This window comes from Cervus elaphus, chromosome 11 (genome assembly GCF_910594005.1).
Source record: "Cervus elaphus chromosome 11, mCerEla1.1, whole genome shotgun sequence".
NCBI lineage: Eukaryota > Metazoa > Chordata > Mammalia > Artiodactyla > Cervidae > Cervus > Cervus elaphus.
In genome coordinates this window covers 76,141,707-76,155,332 of record NC_057825.1, presented here as the reverse complement: position 1 = coordinate 76,155,332, position 13,626 = coordinate 76,141,707, and positions in this window count along the sequence as shown.

The window sequence follows — 13,626 nt, the reverse complement described above, 5'->3', positions numbered from 1 at the left end:
TGGCAACCAACTCCAGTATATGGGGGAAATTCACACAATACACTCTATGTGGGTAGAATTCCGGGTTCTAATCGGTAGCTTGTAGGAGTAGTGAGTCAGAGGGCAGGAGAGACTGGAGCCTCAGCCAGCCAGCAGTACCATGCTCTCCTCTTCCACCTCTCTGACCCTCCACAGCCTCTCGGGGATTCTCTCCAGAACTTCAGGGACTGTGGCTTCTCCACTTCCGCCATTAAACCCACCCCAGGAGATGAAGCCTGAGCCTTGAGTGCCAGGTACAGAGGGTGTGAAGGAGGATTACTCCAGTCACCTCCTCCTCCTATTAGACCCTCTTTCAACACCAAGCCGGTGTCCAGCACTTGCTGAACTTTTGAGAGAAAAACCAGAGAGGTGAGGGGAGGGCTAAGTGAATGGCTTGGGAGGAGAATTAAATTTCCCTGAAGAGGGCTCGCTTCTTGGAATCCCTGAAAGCTTGTGTGACAATATAATTAAGTAGGAGGCCAGGACAGCCTGTCAAATTCGAAGCATGCCTCTGGCTCGCCCGAGGTGGTGGGTGGGTTAGCAGGGCTGGGGGCGTCAGGCCTGCCATCAGCACAGTAATCCCAGGTATGCACTCCTCTCTGTCAGTTTCTGAGAGTCATAAACAAAGTACACAGAGGCACTGAGCCAGGTGCCTTTCACAGGTAAGGATGCCAGTTACCCACCGGCACGTTTTAGAAGGACAGCGCCACCCAGGGCTGCCTCCCCAGCCCCACTGGAACTCTTCTTTCTCCAAGATCAGCCTCGGGGTCACCAATGCTAGTTAGCACTTTAGATTGTTTTACTTTCTTGGCCCCTTTGCAGGAGCATCGCCCATAAGTCACCATCACATTTGCCCCTTTGATATGGAAACTGGTGCGGCCAGGAGAGGTTTCGCATCCAGGACAGGGATGCAGAGAGAAGAAAGGGTGGAGGGAGGGTGGGCCCCTCAACTGAATAACAAGGGAATGTGTGTGTGTGTGTGTGTATGTGTGTGTGTGTATTGTGTGCTAGTTGTGTCTAATTGTGTCTAGTTGTGTCTAATTGTGTCGCTCAGTTGTGTCTAATTCTTTGCAACCCCATGGACTGTAGCCCACCAGGCTCCTAAGTCCATGGAATTCTCCAAGCAAGAATACTGGAATGGGTTGCCATTCCCTTCTCCAGGGGATCTTCCCAACCCAGGGATCGAACCCTGGTCTCCTGCATTGCAAGCAGATTCTTTATTGTCTGAGCCACCAGGGAAACCCACCTTACTGCTAATTCCATGGCTCAGTTTCCACACCTGTGACTCCACCTCACCCTCATCCCAGTCCACTCTGCCTTGTCTTCCTGGTCCACCACCACCACACAGCTGTTTCAACCTGCCTCAGGGTTCCAGTCTGAACCAGTCTTTGATTGGAAAAACATGCTGAATAACCAACAGTGGCCTCTTAAGCGAACATCATTATCCACTGACAACAGACACTAACACATATGTAGATAAAAATATATGTGTGTTCTGTCTCCCAATTGTTTTAAATAAATGTTACCACAACACCTCAGCTATGTAGACTTTTTAAAAAATCAATATTGCCTCGAGCTAGCAAATAAGGAAGGAAATCACTGGGAAATACATTATTCATGAGCTTGCCGGATGCTGATGAGTGGCCGTGATAAAAGTCCCAGTGTGAGCAAGTTGCAGTCTGATAGCTCCATATCAAGGCAATCTATCCCGCCTGCTTCCTGTTTTGGGAAGCAGGGATATCAGCTCTCATCACTTTTCTCATCTCTCTCATTTGGGAGAGTGGGGTCTGTGCACCTGTGGGAACTGAACCTGGCTTTTGCTCAGGTCAGGACACACGGGGAGCAGGATGGAGCCAGGCAGAGGAGAGTAATGAATTCCCGTAGGGGCAAACCCTGATGAGAACTACTTAAAATTCTGTCCTCTGTAGCGCTTCAGCTCACACCTTCCGGTGGCTGAGAAAAATCCATTCTCAGCTCTTGAGAATTCTGGCAAAAGGAAATAATCACTGGACATTAGTCAATACAGAGGTCTTGCCTAGTGGAATTCTGGGAAAGGCTCCCGGAAGCATGAGCCCAGGGCTAGTTCGGAATGGCTTGACTATCCCATACACTAGCTTTCCTGGCAGAGACAGGCCAACAAGCCTGGAGAAAGGAGGATGAGGAGGGAGGAAGGGTTTGTGGGGCAGGGACTCCTGGCCCTTACAGATCCTCTGCCAGTCCATCAAGTTGCCTCGGGTGAGATGCCCCACTCCACCTGGGCTTCTGAGCACCTCTCCCACAGTGTCAGAAAAGAGACCCAACTGCTTCTGAAGCTCTGCATGAGCTTGAGTGGGAGAGAGAGGGAAACCTGCAGAGTAAGAAAAAAGTGCTGTGTTCAAATGAGATTTCAGATGATTAACACAGACTCATGCATAACTTACGGGCACCTGAGAAATGTGTTATGTAAATGAACACAGTTCCAAAGAGCACAAGTTCACACGTGATCGTATGTGCAGTGGGTGTGAACCCCAGAACAATAAGCACTGTGCCCGTGCAAGGAGATCACTGGAAGAGGGGGATGGCGGGTCATCTCCAGCCCTGCCAGGTCAACTCCAATCATTTTTGTTAAGACTCTGGAGGAAAGGAAGAGTCTGTCTGAAGCAATGGTTACAGGCCCCCACTCCACTCCTTGCCAGACCTCCTAGCACACAGGGAGGCTGGTACTTCCAAATAGCAGGGTCCAAGTCAGAGATCAATGGATGCAGTTCCAAAGGAGGAGGTGGAGGACAGGAGTGGAGTCAAGGAATCAGTCCTCCAGCTGCCTAGGTGTCAAGCAGAGGGGAACAGAAGTGGTATAATTCTCTGGCCAAAAAGTCCTCCTGGGCAAGCTGGCAGGGTGAGCCAGAAGCAGTGCCAGGCAGAGCCCAAGCCTCAGAGCTCAGCTGAGGGCAAGGAGGGCATTACTCAGCACAGCAAGGAAAACCAGGTTAGAAAAATCACACCATTTTTCATGTGAAAAAGTCTGCGTTACAGACTTGTTTTCTTTTTATGTTACATTGGTATTTTCATGCACACACAGGGCTCTGAAGGAGGTTAAAAAAGTTCAACAAGTAGCAATTTTGTTAGTCCCATTTTACCAAGTACAGAAGAATCATCCTTTATACTCACATGCTTAACTATACTCAAGCACATGTTCCTAAATTGTGTGACATCTGTGCTTTTAATTGAGCTACCTTTGCTCCTGGAGTTTTTTTGTTTTTTTTAATATACCACAGCAGTTACCTGAAGGAAATACTTGCAGGAATCTCAGGACAGAACTATCACGATACTCCCTGGGAAGTGGAAAGAATAGCTGAGGAACAGAAAGCTTTCTACTTCACCAAGCCCATGCTTTGTACGCTTAGAGGACGCATGTCCTTCAGCCTCTTCCCAGATATGGCACCTCAGCACCAGAGCCCAGGAGCAAGAAGCACTGACAAACAAAGAAATGCAGTGGACACAGTTCTGTGTGTCTGCTTTCTGGGTCATGAAGATGCATTCATTTAATGTAGGGATTGGGAGATACACAACAAAAGCACCTCTCTCCTTCTCTTAATAGTCCCAGAGTGTGTCCCCGTGTTATAGGATAGCATCGAATAGTGGGACTTGGTGTTAAAAATCACCCTAAGAGTCATTGGGCTTCCCTCGTGGCTCAGCTGGTAACGAATCCGCCTGCAATGTGGGAGACCTGGGTTTGATCTGTGGGTTGGGAAGATCCCCTGGAGAAGGGAATGGCTCCCCACTCCAGTATTCTGGCCTAGAGAATTCCATGGACTGTGTTGGGGTTGCAAAGAGTTGGATATGACTGAGCGACTTTCACTTTCAAGAGTCATTAGTATGTTATTTTCAAAATTGGGGTTTCTCAGAACATTTCTCCTAAGAGATGTTAACAGGTAGGCTGTATAAAAAATTAGTTTGGGAAATATTGAATACTCTCCCCATATAGTATCACAATGCACGCTGAAATATTGAAGGCACCAAGAGGTATTGCAGTAGATAAATCTTCATTTTGATTTATTCAGCATCTCTCAAATTTATCTAGGGATGGGACAATCTTCTAATAACATATTATGGAATAATGTTATTTTGTTTCAACAGATATCTGTCTTCCTCCTCTCTACCCCCCAGATGAAGCTGGCCTTCAATGCGTCAATTTTCACCCTTCCCTGTATCCACACCCTTTACAACATAACTTTGTAGTTCTTCCATAAAAGAGGAGGAGTATATTTCTCACTCTTGATGCTGAACTGGATCATGTGACTTGGTTTGGCCAATAGAAATGACTGTGTGCTATTCTCAGCCTGTATGATTCAAGGGGCTGTATGATTCCTTTTGCTCTGTTCCACCTGTGTCACTGCCACGAGGACATGCCTGGGTTAGCCTGCTGAAGGATGAAAGACATGTGGAGCAGAGCCGAGTCACCCCATTTGCCCCAGACAAGGCCAGCCTAGATCAGCCAATAGCCAGTCAACCACAAGACATGTGGCTGAGCCCAGCCAAGAACAGCAGAAGTGCCTGGCTGACTCCCAGCTGACCCCAGAGGGGTGAACAATATGCACTTACTGTTGCATGCCACTGTGGTTTTGTGGTTGCCTGTCATGCATCATGCAGCATTACTGAAGCAATAGATAATTGGTGCAGTGTAGAAGCAAGTACAATGGACTTAGAGTCAATTATATCAATATTTATATCCAAATCCTTGCCCCACTCTCTTTCAACTGTGTGAATCTGAGCAAGCCACACAATACCTTTTAGCCTTAGCTTCCTTGTCTATGAAAACAAAGGTAATCACAGAGCTTCATTACCAGAGTGATGATAACACGAAAACAACTGAAATAGAGTTTGGCACATGATAGGTGATCAGTAGATGTTGCTTGCTTTGTCTGGAATCCTTTAACTGAACACACAGAACTTTTATCTAAGGCTGAGTACTTTGGCATCTTCATGCATTGATTTGAACTGTCTGGAATTAGAACCCAACAGGATTCCCAGGCATAGGGGTCACCCTGATGTATATAATGTTTAGTGGCCCACTGCATCACTTCAGTCAGTTTAGACCAGTCGCTCAGTCATGTCCGACTCTTTGTGACCCCATGGACTGCAGCATGCCAGGCCTCCCTGTCCATCACCAACTCCCAGAGCTTGCTCAAACTCATGTCCATCGAGTTGCTGATGCCGTCCAACAATCTCATCCTCTGTTGCCCCCTTCTCCTCCTGCCTTCAGTCTTTCCCAGCATTAGGGTCTTTTCAAATGAGTCAGCTCTTCCACATCAGGTGGCCAAAGTACTGGAGTTTCAGCTTCAGCATCAGTTCTTTCAATGAATATTCAGGATTGATTTCCTTTAGGATGGACTGGTTGGATCTCCTTGCAGTCCAAGGGACTCTCAAGAGTCTTCTCCAACACCACAGTTCAAAAGCATCAATTCTTCAGTGCTCAACTTTCTTTATAGTCTAACTCTCACATCTATACATGACTACTGGAAAAACCATAATTTTTACTAGATGGACTTTTGTTGGCAAAGTAATATCTCTGCTTTTTAATATGCTATCTAGGTTGGTCCTTTTCTTCCAAGGAGCAAGTGCCTTTTAATTTCATGGCTGCAGTCACCATCTGCAGTGATTTTGGAGCCCCAGAAAATAAAATCTCTGTTTCCATTGTTTCCCCATCTATTTGCCATGAAGTGATGGTATCAGATACTGCGATCTTAGTTTTCTGAATGTTGAGTTTTAAGCCAGCTTTTTCACTCTCCTCTTTCACTTTCATCAAGAGGCTCTTTAGTTCTTCTTTGCTTTCTGCCACAAGGGTGGTGTCTTCTGCATATCTGAGGTTTTTGATAATTCTCCCAGCAATCTTGATTCCATCTTGTGCTTCATCTAGCCCAGCATTTTGCATGATGTACTCTGCATACAAGTTAAATAAGCAGGGTGACAATCAAGTACTCTGCATACAAGTTAAATAAGCAGGGTGTACGTCAAGTACAGCTTTGACATACTCTTTTCCCAATTTGTAATCAGTCTGCTGTTCCATGTCTGATTCTAACTGTTGCTTCTTAAACTGCATACAGTTTTCTCAGGAGGCATTCCCATCTCTTGAAGAATTTTCCAGTTTGTTGTGATACACACAGTCAAAGGCTTTGGCATAACCAATAAAGCAGAAGTAGATGTTTTTTCCTGAAATTTTCTTGCTTTTTGTATGATCCAGTGGATATTGGCAATTTAATCCCTAGTTAGTCTGTCTTTTCTAAATCTAGCTCGAACATGTGCATCTGTATATCTTAGTGATACAGAAAAATTCTTTCCAATATTTTAATTTTCATGTCAATAGTCTTCTACATCCTTTTCAAAGATCACAGAGTAATCCATAGAGTTAAGACATCATCATTTATTCTGTTACTTGGGATGTTTCCATCATCTTTCCCCACTAAAGAGTAAATGTATATTAAATGACAAGATGGATGAAGTGATGTAATTATAAAATAACATATTATGAATAAAAGAATAGCAAAAAGAAGACAACATCTTTAAAACTGACATTCAAAATAATGGTCCTGAGTCATCAATGAACACTTAACATCTCTGCAACAATTCTGTTGAAGAAGAGGCACAGGTAATATATTCTTGAAAACTATCATGAATGGTTAAAATAAAACTGCTCTCTGCAGGAAAAAGCCACAGTTGTCTGAGAAATGTCACTTCTGAGGTACACCAAAGCTAGACAATTCAAATTCACCTGCTGATTCTTAAAGACAGAACAAAGATGAAGCCCAAACTTTTCAAGTTTCAAGGGTTCCAGTGGGTGAGATTTGGCTGTTAAAACCATCACGATCTCCACCCTTGTGAACTTATTTTTATTCCTGGTCCTCTCAGCACATGAACAAGAGCAGCAGCATTGGCCTTTCTCCAAAGGCCTCCATGAGCTCACAGTCCCCTCAAAATACCATTTCCCCCCTCCCCAAACCTTCTAGTGGAAGCAGTAGGTACATCTGAAAACAGCCACGGCCAAGTGGTCACCATTAGCCAATCCTGTGCTCTGGGAGGAAGTCATCCTGGCCTATAGCGGAAGTCCATTTCCAGTTATTACCACTAGACAAATGGCTTTTAAATTACATCCTAAAAGCCTAACAGGCCATTTGTCTTTTTAAGTAATGGTACAAAAATGCTGTATTACTGCCACCCCAGCCCTGCAAACAGATTCTGATGTGTAAGGGGGAGTGTGAGTGGGTGGATAGGAAAGGGGTCCAGGAGACAGAAACACCTAATGTGAGGCAGGGGGACTGGGGGGAGGGGAGTGGGTGATCCAGAAAAGCTGGTGCCTTTTCTAGAATGAAATGGGAGGATGCACACTGGCTAGAGCTCTGAGAAGGCAAAGCTGAGGTGGTTTTCCCTGGCAGTGTCTAAGAGAAATGTAACTGAGCTTCTGGAATGAGAAAGGTGAGTGAGCAGGAAGAACTTTGGAATGGGGAGAGATAAAGTCAGGCAATGGCTGTGATGGCTGTGACTGGGCCTCAGCCAGCAGGCTACAGTTGAGACTTTATTTTCAGACAAGCTACTTTAGGACTTCCCAAGGAAGCGGTCAGGTGCTCTGACTCTGCACTCAGCCTCTCGGCTTCCGATCTCGCCCTACACTACCCTTGGGAGATCTTAAAAGCCAGGAACTGCTGCCTCCACTGGGCCAGGCGTTAAGTCTCTGACATGTTATGAATAGGGAAACATTAAAGAAAGAATTTCGGCATTCCTTCTCCGTGCTCTAAAGCCTTTGTTTACCTTATTAGTCCAGGCCTGTCAGTTCCCCTGTGAGTTGACAGGTCTGGAGGGTGAAGGAAGCTGTCACCGCATGGTTTCCACGCTGACAGTCTGTCTCGCCTCCGTTTCAGCACATAGCCTGCCTCAAGGCAGCAAGTCACGCTACGTCTTTCAGATTGTGGCCTCCCCGGGGCATGGTGGGACTAGAGCCCCCAGTCTGGAGCCCAGAGAATCACACAGAGGGGCCTCTGGGTCTACCCAGAACAAAAAGCTGCCAGCTTTCAGGGATGAAGTTATCATCATCTCCTATGGCTGACCCTGCCTCCTTCCCAGGGAGGAGGTGCTCCTTCTGTGTAACTTTCTCCCTCCTGGTTTCTGCAAGACATCTGAAGTCTCACCTTTCATGGAAACGGTCATTGGCTGCTTAAGATACTCCATATACTAATTTCATGACCCTCAAACTAGAGTTCCACACTCAGATATGCTCGCTGTACAATAAATAAGCAACACATATTTAGGAGAGTTGATTTTCATAAAGATAAGGAGCTCATGGGGGAAACCACTGTTTCTATATTGGAACAAACACAAACATTAAGAAATACAATGCAAATTTTACATACATTTTTACAGATAACACAAAAGTCTAAGATTCTTATGGGATGGGGTTAAGCCCCTGGATTACTTGGATTTACGTTTCCACTCTTCTCTGATATTAACTATTCTTTGGTGAAAAGTTTAAGAACCACTTAACTAACATGACAAATTACAAAATAGTTCCCAGTATCCACTGTCCTGCAAGTCTACAGAATATGTCTGTCTCAAGTTCTTCATTTACAGCAATAATAATAAAACTGTATTTATATGCCAAGCTCTATTCTAAGCACTTTATGTGAATGATCTCCTTTAACTATGGCCACCAACCAATGACACAAAGACTGTTATACCTGTTCAAAGAGGTTAAGTGACACATCCAAGGTCATGCAACTTCAAAGTGGTAGGACCAAGATTTAAACCCAGTCAATATACACAGTCAGATACAAAAGAGAGACTAACATATATGTATATCTATATGTGTGTGTGTGTGTGTGTGTGTGTGTGTATACAGTATGACACCAGACCTTCTTTTCTTAGCCATTCATCCACACAGGCTTTAAAATGAAGGGACTAGATCGAGTGATCTCAAAGGTCTCTTTCAGCTTTGCATTCCTGGGGCTAAAGTACGAGAAACACAATCCTATAAAGAGAAACCCTATCTTACAGAGACAAACCCAAGATGGCCAGGGTATCCTTAGTTTAGTCTCCTTCACTTTTGGTAGGTGGGAATTTCGAACTGGCTTCACTATCAGAATCAAGTCAGGCAAAATGAAATCCAGACGGCTTCTGGAAGGAAGCCCTTAGAGTGGGCTTACACAGCAAGGACCCCAGAGGCTTTCCAAAGCACAGGCCAACATCTGTAGAATGGGAGTGGCTGCTTAGTAGCCGCACTTGCTGACAAAGTAAATGGAGAAGACGATCGTCAAGTGACAAATGTGTGATATGAAAGGAAGCAGTGTGGCCGAATAGAGTGCTTAAGGGGAATGCCTGTCTGCCTGTGGGCTCCTACAGGGTCTCAGCAACAGAGCGCTGAAGGATAAGGACATCTAGTGCCCATACCCCACCTTCCCTCCCTTTAAAAAAAGGCCTTCTGGGCCTATTCTTACAAAAAGCACAGCAAAGGCAGGCTTAATCCGCTGAGTCAAGAGAGGAAGCAGACAACCAGGCAAGAGGTCCAGCAGAAGAGGAGACAAGGGGAGAGGAACCTCAGTGAGAAGGTGTATGTGAGGGAGGAGAGACCCCACCAATCTCATGGCCCATCAGCTGCCACAGTGGGGACATGGGCTTGATATTTGAGGACATGGAGCTTTTATTAGTACTGACAGGAAGCCTCTCTATACCCATTTGTCTCTAAATGTCTCCCACCCCACCCTAAACAGTCCAGTGAATTCCCCAAAATACTTGGCTCAAAGTAATGCTCCCAAAGAAACTGGCACCATGATGCCAAGGATGTGATGCATGGGGGATTTCAAAATATTCAACTCTTGGTACAGCGCGGCTCCCAACTGACCAGAACAGGGTTCCCATCAGACAACTACATGCTAAGTCCCTTCTACCATCTAGTTTTAACTTTCAGTGATGTCTCCCCATATGGGGAAGGCAGTCACCCTTAAACTTAGCTTCTTTGGATTTCTCCTGTTGGCAGTGCCTGCCTCTCTGCCCTGAATTCCCTCTCAAGCTTCTCTCGAGACCTGGGCTCTCTCCAGCAAAGGCCATTAAAGCACATGACCTGCACATCATTCATTCCAACCTCTGCCCCTGGAAAGTGCCCCCTCCTCCCCTTCCCTGGCCACATGTCCCAGCCCTGAGCTCTGCCTATGGCCTCCTGACTTCAATAGTGCTTCCCTTCAATCCAACCAATGTTGTTAGTATCTCTTCCAGGACACTTTAGTCTGGACTTGGCATTGGGCGATAGGAAGGTCCACCCTTGAGTGAGCATTGCCCTACCATTTCATTTGACTGCTTCATCAAGTTCTGCTGCCCCACCCAGGCTGTACGCTCCTTGAGGGCATGGAGCAGGCTTCAGTTTCCTCTTGCAACCCCACGGAGCCCAGGGCAGGACTGAGCCTCTGCTGGTGTTCAAAACCATCAAGCCACCAAACTGACCTATGCCTGGATGTGAGTCCTGGCCTGGACACTGGCAGTCACCCCCGACTGGGGGCCTCCATAAACTGAAAGATTGGACTGTGGTTCCCAATCCTGGCATCACATTACAGTCACCTGGGGACTTAGAAAAAGTCTCACTAGCCAGGACCTACCCTAGGGCTTTTGCTTGAATTGTGTTGGGTGGGAACAAACATCAACTTTTGTCCTTTTTAAAAGCATCCCCCGGTGGCTCAGTGGTAAAGAATCTACCTGTAGTACAGGAGACTCGGGAGATGCAAGTTAGATCCCTGCATTGGGAAGATCCCCTGAAGTAAGAAATGGCAACCTGCTCCAGTATTCTTGCCTGGAAGATTCCATGGACAGAGGAGCCTGTTGGGCTGCAGTCCATGGGGTTGCAAAGAGTAGGATATGACTGAGCACACACACACAAATCATTCCAGATGATTCCAAGTTGCAGCCAAAACTGAGAACCACCGGATTAGATCGTCCCAGTCCTGTGCACTCTTGGCTTCCATGAATTGAACTGAATTGGACGGCAGTCCAGGAGAGATCATCCCTGAGTGGGGGTTAGCTTTAAAGCCCTCCGTGACTGACAGGCAGGGAGGCCACAGGTGGGGCTATAGCAATAGCCGCTGTTGGAACTCAGGTTGGGTCATCAACTATGCACATGGTGGGTTTTCCCCTGAGGCTGTTCTTGGGTGATGCTTACTCCACAAGGCTCTTAGATGCTGAATAAAAGGGTTAAGGCCGCCCCCAAATCTGCCCCCCTTCCCCTCCCTATGTGCTCTTTAGAGTGTCAAGAAAAGTTCAAGATTGCTGTTGGCAGGTTGTGCCAAAATTCTTGCCTGAACATATTGGATTATAAAATATGTGGATGTGACAAGCATATCTGACAGATCAGTTTGCTTCACACTAGGACAATGTTTAGAAGAAAGACATGTTTTTTCACTGTTGTGGTTTAGAGTTTTTTTGGTCATTTCGTGTGTTTCCCAAGTGTTTTCATTCTTTCCTCCTTCTTGAAATATGGTCCTGACTTTGAGTTGTGACATCAATTAAAAACTAAGCTAATGAGAAATCAAAACCCATGGGAGTGCATTAAATGTCACTTAAGAAAGTTGATTCCGGCTTTTTTTCCAAGCCCAATCTTGGACACCAAATCATACACAATTACAAACCTTCATTTTTCCTTGGATATAAAAGTCTTTTTGTAACTCTCTCTCATTGTGGGGCTGCATAAATGGGGTATATTCATATTCTCTCTCGCCCTCCCTCCCTCCTTCCCCCGCTCTCCCACTTGTTGAAACAAGCACAGTAATTGCATTACCAGATTTCCAGGATTAACTTTTGGTTCAAGGAAAAGAGTTCAGTTTGAGCGTGTATCTGTAATTAGAGGTGGTAGGGTAATTAGCTGCACACAGCTAGACTGTGTCTACAAGAGACCTAGAAGACAGGTCTATTTGTTCTGTTTCATCAAACAATTTAATCAAACAGTGAGTGCCTTGCTCACAGACCTCACAGAACAAATATTTGCTGATTGATTGATTCATCAAACAACTGGTCAATTCAGTTAAACTAGCTCTTTGCTGTCCAGTAATCTAAGGAAAGAAAAATAATTGACCTAAGTCTTTCACTTTTTAAATGGTTGCTTTGCTGCCTTACAGAAACAACGGCAGAACAGCACACGGGAAAGGTGCTGAAATCCACTTCTTTCTTTTCTTTTCATGTCTTTCCAAAATAAATAGCATTTAAAAATTAATAGGCTACAAGATGAAAATCTACAAAAGACACTCATCACTTTGTCTACCCAAAGGCCCCTTTCTCCGAGCAGCCTGTCTCGTGGGGGTCAAGGTGTCTCCCATCGTTGAGAGGCACTTAAGTCAGTGCACCCCTCAGGGGATGCCTCTCAAGTGACAGGAGAGGATGCAGTCACGTCGCTGGGTATTTTGCTGTGGACAGGATGCCAACATCTAGAAGCACAAGGAACACCCAGTCTGGACCCTGGTGTCATGCCCACTTCGCAGAGAAACCTCTGATTTCTTTGTTGCTACTAGCAGACAGTAATGACTGGCTAAAAGCCCTGCTCCGTCCTGCTCTGCTGCTACAAATTCCTGGTGGGGAGTGAAGTGTTTCAACACACTTAATTTTCCATTCTGGACCAACTGACCAGAGGATATTTGTCTCTGTTGGGCCCAGAAGAAAGAAGCTTGCCCCACAGCAGGGCAAGGCTCCAGCTGTGCACAGAAATGCCTGGCCGGAGGCTCTCTGCGGAGGCTAAAGAATGGCAGGGAGGCCGTTTTCCATGAAAAGCAATTTAAAACGACATGATGTTAAAGGCCAGAAGTCCAAATAAGGCAAACAGCCCATCACCTGTGAGTGATCCCCTGAGCCCAGTCACATTTTTTAAAAATCCATCTCACAAATTGTTCAGTGTTTAACTTGAAGTCCATTTGTTAATTTGGTAAACACTGGCATGATATTGACAATATGACTCTAATCCAGGCAGGAAGGAAGTATCAGATGTCAGACGACTTCAGCCCCCATTTCAGTCCCTCCTCACCTGAGGGTCAGGGAGGGCATAGTGACAGTTCAGACAGCAGGTGGAAGAACAGCAGAGGCAGGGGACCTTAACCCTCTGCGTGCCAGGACACTCTCACCTGGGGTGGAGGGCAGAACCCACAGAGCTTCCCTCTCTCTTGGCAGTATAGAGCAATTTATCACTCACAAAACACTTCTCACAGCTAAACCTTCTGTCCTGTCCCATGCGACCAGATGTGACAAGGGTTTATTTTCAAATTAACTTGGCTGGGCTATAGTGACCAGCTATTTGATCAAACATTATTCTGGATGTTTCTGTGAAGGTAGTTTATTGGATGAGATTAATATTTGGATCAGTCAACTTGGAGTAAGCAGATTACTCTCCATAATGTGGTGGGCCTCATGCAATCAGTTAAAGGCCTGAATATAGAACAAAGTCTGACCATTCCTGAGCAAGAAGGAATTCTGCCAGCTGTCCATATCTGGACTCAGGCAGCAACTCTTCCCTGAGTTTTCAACCTGCCAGCCTACCCTGCACATTTTGGACTTGCCAAGCCTCTATAATCACATGGACCAATTCTGTAAAGTCAGTCTCTCTCTCCTCTCCCTTCT